This window comes from Cibotium barometz, chromosome 15 (assembly GCF_041138505.1).
Source record: "Cibotium barometz isolate CiBa-2024 chromosome 15, ASM4113850v1, whole genome shotgun sequence".
Taxonomy (NCBI): Eukaryota; Viridiplantae; Streptophyta; class Polypodiopsida; order Cyatheales; family Cibotiaceae; genus Cibotium; species Cibotium barometz.
Window position 1 is genome coordinate 34287258 of NC_141060.1, and position 7817 is coordinate 34295074.

The following is a 7817-nucleotide window of genomic DNA, read 5'->3' on the forward strand; positions in this document are numbered from 1 at the left end:
CCTTACTTTTTCTCTCAAGAAAATCATAAGGTAAGAAGGGAAAGCTCTCCTTTCAAAAATTGAGATGAGATAAGATGAGAAAATTCAAAATTAAGAAAGGGGCCCTCTCCCTCCTCTCCTTTGGCCACATGGAAGGGGAATAGCTTGTGTTTAATAAGAGTATAAATATAGATTAAAATTAAGAAAGGGGCCCACTCCCTCCTCTCCTTTGGCCACATGGAAGGGGAATAGCTTGTGTTTAATAAGAGTATACACATAGATTAAAATATCATATTTATAATATATTATTATATATTTACTACATATATATATGTCTTTAATTTTCTTATTTATACTTATGTATCATATCTATATATGTGCGTGTGCACGTGTAACATTATATTATAATATATTAGTATATATCATATATATATAATATCCTTCCTTATTATATATATACTAATATATATTAGTATATATTTAATATATATGTATTATATATTAGATATATCTTTATCTATTATATTATATTATATTATATTATTTAAATTGTATTCTCTCAACATATCTATACACTGCTCTCTCTCTCTCTCTCTCTCTCTTTTTGGCCCAACACATGGCTCCTGCCCTTCCCCTTCTCTCTTTCCCCTACCCCAACACTTGGCCCTCTTCCAACCGTCACATTTCCCCTCCCCTTCCAAAAACTTACGTAGATAGTATAGGTATATTACGAACACACACACACACACATAACATATATACATATCTTTATAAATGGATATAAAAATACACACACACATACATTTAATTTATATACACATATAAATACACACACACACACACACATACATGTATATACACACACACGTATACATATTTAATTTATTTTTATATTTAAATTTTAAAAAATTTAATTTAGTTTATATTTTTTGAAATCTACTTTTATTCTCTCTCTCTCTCTCTCTCTCTCTCTCTCACACACACACACACACACACACACACATGCACACATGCTTCCTCTCTCTTCTTAAATAGTCTCCCACACATATAAATTATCTCTCTTACACATGTGCATACACACACACATAGACACATACAAATATATAGTATATATAATATTATGTTTTATTATATTTAGCCACATATACCTATACATACATAGATATGTGTATTTGTAAATATATATTTATATTTATATACACGCACATTTAATTTAATTAACTAAATTAAATTTAGATTAAATTTTAATGGGCACGGGGATGCATGATGAGGTGTGCTCACTCTCAAATAAATGAATCTTACATGCTATCTCTCTCTCTCTCTCTCTCTCTCTCTCTCACACACACACACACACACACACACACATGTACACACACCCACACATGTACACACCTACATGTACACACACCCACACACGTACATGTACACACACCCACACACGTACACACACCCACACATGTACTCTCAAATAAATGAATCTTACATGTTATCTCTCTCTCTCTCTCTCTCTCTCTCTCACACACACACACACACACACATGTACTAATGCAAATATACACTCTCTCTCTCTCTCTCTCACACACACACACACATGTACTAATGCAAACTCTCTCTCTCTCTCTCTCTCTCTCACACACACACACACACATGTACTAATGCAAATATACACTCTCTCCCCCCACAGACACTCTCTCACACATAGAAATTATATGTCTCTCTCTCTCTCTCTCTATATATATATATATCTCTTGGCTAGTGCGAGGGCCCTTATAAAGGCCATGATCCACTTGAGTTCAAGTCCCACCGTTGGTCGTATATGCCCTCGTGTTGCATTCTACCGACATTAATACCTCTCTCTCTCTCTCTCTCTCTCTCTCTCTCTCTCTCTCTCTCTCTCACACACACACACACACACACACACACACACACAGACACACACACATAAATATACATATTATATATAATATTATGTTTTATTTAAGACACATATATCTATACATATATATATGTGTGTGTTTATACACATACACATATAATTTTAATTAATAAAATTTAAAATTGCTTCATATTCTCATGATTTCCCCAGATCCTCCTCGCTACCCAATCATCAATGCTATGCGCACTATTCACAAGGTTATTAATGGCTAGGCCAAGATTAGGTGTTGGTGACATGGCGAGTTCCTTTTCACGTCCATGCACCCCTTTTTGTTTTTGTGGTGGCAATCTCAACTTTCTCACCTGTGCCATGCTACTACCACATGGATCCTCGGTATCCGTACATACCATTATCATATTTACACATGGGGGGTCTAATTTCTTTACCATTTTTACTTACTCTGGAATCCTGCCCTTCTTCATGTTCCTGGATGGACTCGGATTCTGGTTCTTGAAGCATCTCTAGACTAGGAATCTGATTCCCTTCTAGACCAAGAATCTGATTCCCTTCTAGACCAAGAATCTGATTTCCTTTTGGACACCTTCTCCCTTCATCTGACATCTTTCCATAATAGGGTTCAGCCTGTATCCATTTACCAATTTCCTAAGTTTTACACCATCTAAACTTGCTAGCTCAAAAGTTCCTATCCCCAGCTTTCTGACAATCTTGTATGGGCCCGTCCATCTCATTTTCAATTTTCCCAAGTGGGTGGGGTCCCATTCTTGAACTGAACAACAGGATAGTATCTCTTTCCTCAAAGATCTTGAACCTTGTGTCTTGATGTGAACAATAGGATAGCATCTCCTTCCTCAAAGATCTCGAACCTTGTGTTCATGTCCACTAGCAACTTTCTTCTCTTTTGCATAATTTCTGATGTTCAGGCATTGTGCAGTCTCCTTTCATCAAGCTTCAAGAGTTGTTTAATCCTATGCACCTTTGATTTTTTTGGAGAGAGCCTTTCAGCCACCACCACTATCCTAAGACTCTGTGTCAGGAACTCCATGGGCACTACTGCTTCCAGTCTATACACCACCCTGTTATAGTCTTATAAGTTGTCCGGAATGCCCATAATGTCAAGTGCAGCTTTGTGTCCCAGTCGTTCCTGTTCTCATTCATTGTCGATTAGGATTCCCTTGAGGATCTTATCGGTGGACTCTACTTGCCCATTGGCTTGTTGGAGTAGACTGTCGACTTCTTGTGTATTATCATGTGCTGCTCCGTCAATTTCCAGATCACTTCATTGATGAAGTGAGTCCCTTGATCACTGACTATCTCTATAGGACATCCAAATCTATGATATTTTTAGGTGATCCACTTAGTATAAGTGTAGAGACAATACTATGAAACTAAATTAAGAGAGTTACTAAAGGAATACCAAGATGTGTTTGCTTTGAGTTACTTACAGATCTAAAGGGATTCCTTCCAGAGGTGTGCCAACACATGCAATCAGTATATTTACAGATGATGAAGTGCAAAGACAATACTATGAAACTAAATTAACAGAGTTACTCAAGGAATACCAAGATGTGTTTTCTTGGAGTTACTCAGATCTCAAGGGAGTCCCTCCATAAGTGTGCCGGCATATGATTACAGTTGTCATGCTGCAAGTGTGCCAGCACATGATTACACTTTTATGAACGATGCAAGACCAGTTAAACAAAAGCCACACGTACAATAAAACATATTCCAGAATCATTAAGGAAGAAGTTTATGTACTTATTTTGGAAGGTCTCATATATGAGATTGAGAACATTGTATCACCGGTGTTACCATACTATAGTAGTGATGTGTGTGAACACACTTAGGACCGCCGGGGCACTTTTTCCCTCACTAGGAGGTTTTTTCCCCCGTGCATTGTATATACGCCCATTATCTTCTAGGGCTTGTAATCTTTTTCATTTTGGCACTCATAATACACTACTGTGTTGTGCTCAAGCTTCCTCATCTTCTTGAAGTTGTGTGTGCATTCCTGCAACCCTAATTCCAACAATTGGTATCAGAGCAGGCTTCCTCCTCCCGGGCAGCATCACCGACACCTGCCACTTCATCTCCTCCGATTGCGATGAGGTTTCACGAGCGTCTGCAGGTTTCAGAATTTTGATCTGAAGTCATTTCGCCCTCCGTTTTTGCATTCCAAGTACTGCGCAGGCAAAATCGTCCTACTGTGCAGATTTTCTGTCAAGATTAAAATCTGCAGGACAGGTGCCCATTCGTCTGTTTTGGGCTGTGCTACATAGCACAGGTCGATTTTATACAGGTTTACCTCTTACAGACAGCATTTACATCTAGTAGTACAGTCATTGGCCATGGCTGACAACAATGATGTATTCCGCATGTTGGCTGCTGAGGATAAGTGGATGGCACCAACTATCCATTGTGGGCATATATGATGCGACATGTATTGGTAGCAAAGGGGTTATGGAACATTGTGCAGGGTATTGATGCACGTCCTATTGTGGCTGGGAATGCTGCAAACACATCAGAAACAGGTACTGTTGATGATGGTGCAGGCACAAGTGCTGTAGCAGCTGTTCGAGAACCACCACTTTCAGCAGAGCAGATTCGTTGGGATGGTAGAGATGCGCAGGCTCATGCCTTGATTGCGCTGTCTGTCAAACGTACCATTATCCCACATATTCGCTCCTGCAGGACTTCTAAGGATGCTTGGGATGTACTTGCCACATTGTATCAGGCAAGAAATGAGGCTCGTGTTGCTTACCTCCGAAAACAGTTGGAGAGTGAGCATATGAACGAAGGTGATTCTATGGATAGCTTTTTGACAAAGATCAAGGATTTCAAAGAGCAGCTCATTTCTGCAGATGAAATCCTGTCAGACAGTTCACTTGTGCAGACTGTTTTGAATGGTCTACCAGATTCTTATCAGGGTTTTGCTTCCACTCTTCGCTTGATGATGAAAGGCAATCCCAATGCCTTATCATTTGAGGAGTTAGTTTCTGTTTTGCTGCAAGAAGACCAGTCAAGGCAAAACAGGAATATTATGCGTGTCGCAGATCAAGCTTTCGTTGCTAGTCAGAGAAGCGGGAAAGGTAAAGCTGGCTTTTCTTCTAGTAAGCAGAAATCTGCAAATGCTGCGCAACCAAAGAAGGAGGACAAAGATGAGAAGAAGGGTGACAAACAGAAGACATTTTGCAAGTACTGTAAGGGAAATGATCATGTCATCAAAGCGCGTCCTAAGCTGGCTGCGAAAGAGGCTAAGAAGAAAGAGGCTGGTATGGCTGTTGCAGATGCCTCTCCTTCTAACAATGAATCTGCTAATGTTGTTCAAGATACAGAATGGGCATTCAATGCGCAGTGCAGTTATGACCCATCTTTGCATGACACATGTATGTCTGCAGTAGATTCAGATGTATGGTACTTTGACAGTGGTGCCACTAAGCATATCACCTCGCAGCGCAGTTTATTCACTTTCCTTGAGTCTGCTCCCACAGGGAATACTGTCACTTGTGCCAATAACTCCTCTTATCCTGTTAAAGGAGTTGGACAGATTGTGCTGAATGTTGCAAATTGCAACACCTTTACACTTTTTGATGCATTGTATGTGCCAGGGATCAAAAAGAATCTGCTGTCAGTCTTCGCATTTGCCAAAACAGGTTTGGTTGTAAAATTTGTGGATGACAGATGTACTGTTCATGATCTCTCTTGTGGTGACATCATTGTAGCATCTGGTTCACTATGTCGAGGGCTGTATAAGCTCAATATGGATGGCAAATGTGTAGAGGATTCAGCATGTGCTATTATGGATACGCAGGCTATTTCAAATGCAAAACTGTGGCATGCACGTTTTGGTCATCTGAATTTTGCAAGTTTGCTGCGCCTGCAGAAATCTGAAATGGTGTCTTCTTTGCCTAAGCTTGAGGCACCTGTCAAGCATGTTTGTGAGGGCTGCATATTGGGTAAAATGCAGCATGCTTCCTTTCCCAAAGATGGATCAGTGAGAGCTGAACGCAGATTGCAGCTTGTTCACAGTGATGTTTGTGGTCCCATGCAAACTCCATCATTTGGAAACTACCTTTACTTCGTGACTTTCATTGATGATTTTACCAGGCATGCATGGGTATATCCTTTGAAGGCAAAGTCCGAAGTGTTTTTGTGCTTCAAACAGTTTTTGGTTATGGCTGAAAATGTGTCAGAAAGTAAGATGGGCACCCTCCGTTCAGATCGAGGGGGGGAGTATATGTCTTCAGAATTTAATGCATTTCTGGCTGAGCGTGGGATAAAACACCAATGTACAGTGCCGTATACACCACAGCAAAATGGTGTGGCTGAGAGAAAAAACAGGTCTCTCATGGAAATGGCAAGATGTATGGTTAAGAGTCAAAGTCTACCACATGGTTTTTGGCTTGAGGCTGTCATGTGTGCCACTTATGTACTAAACAGGTGTCCCACCAAAGCATTACAGGTTGTCACTCCATATGAGGCTTGGCATAGCCGCAAGCCATCTGTTGGCCATTTACGTGTTTTTGGTTGCCTGGCATATGCATTAGTGCCTGTGCAACATCGCAGAAAATTGGATGACAAAGCTGTCAAATGTATTTTTGTTGGATATAGTGCTGAGAGCAAAGGCTATCGTTTGTATCATCCACAGACAAAGCGCATTTTGGTTAGCCGTGATGTTGTATTTGTGGAAGATGCAGTTCAGCCCTTGGTTTCATGTACTAAGGAGACAGATATCAGCTCACGTGATGTCTATGATACATTGTTGCCTCTTTTCAGTGGTGCACAGTCAAGTGCAATACCTCATGAGGCAGTTTTTCAGCCTATGCAGGTTTTAAATGATGGCACAGATCAGCCTATATCTGATGCAGATGTGCATGATGCACTTGAGGATGAGAGACAAGAGATTGAGGGCTCTAGGAACATGCCTAGATGGCTGGTGCAGACTTTGCGTGACAGCAAGTTGGATGCCCCTTTGTCTAGTCGCACTCGTTCTGGCTCTCATGGTGCCTCTTATGCGTCAGATTGTTATGCATTGGCTGTTTCTAGTATGTGCGATGAAAGTGAGCCTGTTTCATTTGATGAGGCACAAAGTTCAGAAAATTGGATGGCTGCTATGCAAGCAGAATACGATGCTATTATGAAGAATAGTACATGGTCTTTATGTGACTTGCCCCCTGGCAAGAAGGCCATTGGCACTAAGTGGGTATACAAATTGAAGCGTAAGCCTGATGGCACAGTGGATCGCCATAAGGCTAGGCTTGTTGCAAAAGGTTATGCTCAAGAGAAGGGCATTGATTTTGATGAGACTTTTGCTCCCACATGTCGTATGACCACTGTTCGTAGCATCTGTGCATTAGCAGCTCATAATGGTTGGAATGTACATCAGCTGGACATAAAGACTGCGTTCTTAAATGGAGATTTGCATGAGGAGGTGTATGTATCGCAGCCTCGTGGTTTTGTTCAAAGAGGGCAGGAAAACAAAGTGTGCAGGTTAAAAAAGGCTTTATATGGTTTAAAGCAAGCTCCACGAGCTTGGTATGAAAAAATACATGCATATTTGACTGCACATGGGTTTCAGAATAGTCCAACAGAAAGCACTTTGTATGTTAAACGTGTGGATGGTGTACATCTAATCATTGCTCTCTATGTCGATGACATGCTGCTCACAGGACCAAATGAGAGTCATATTGCTGATTTTAAGGCTGATTTGAATGCCTCTTTTGAGATGTCAGATTTGGGGCATTTGCATCATTATTTGGGGATACAATTTAAGCAGTGTGATGGAGGTATTGCTTTGTGTTAGACAAAGTATATTGAAACATTGTTGCGGAGATTTGGCCTTGAAGACTGCAAGCCTATTGCTACTCCAATGGAGACAGGTTTGAAGTTGAGTCTTCATGATGCTGGAGATCACTTTGATGTCACACTCTATCAGACAGCTGTT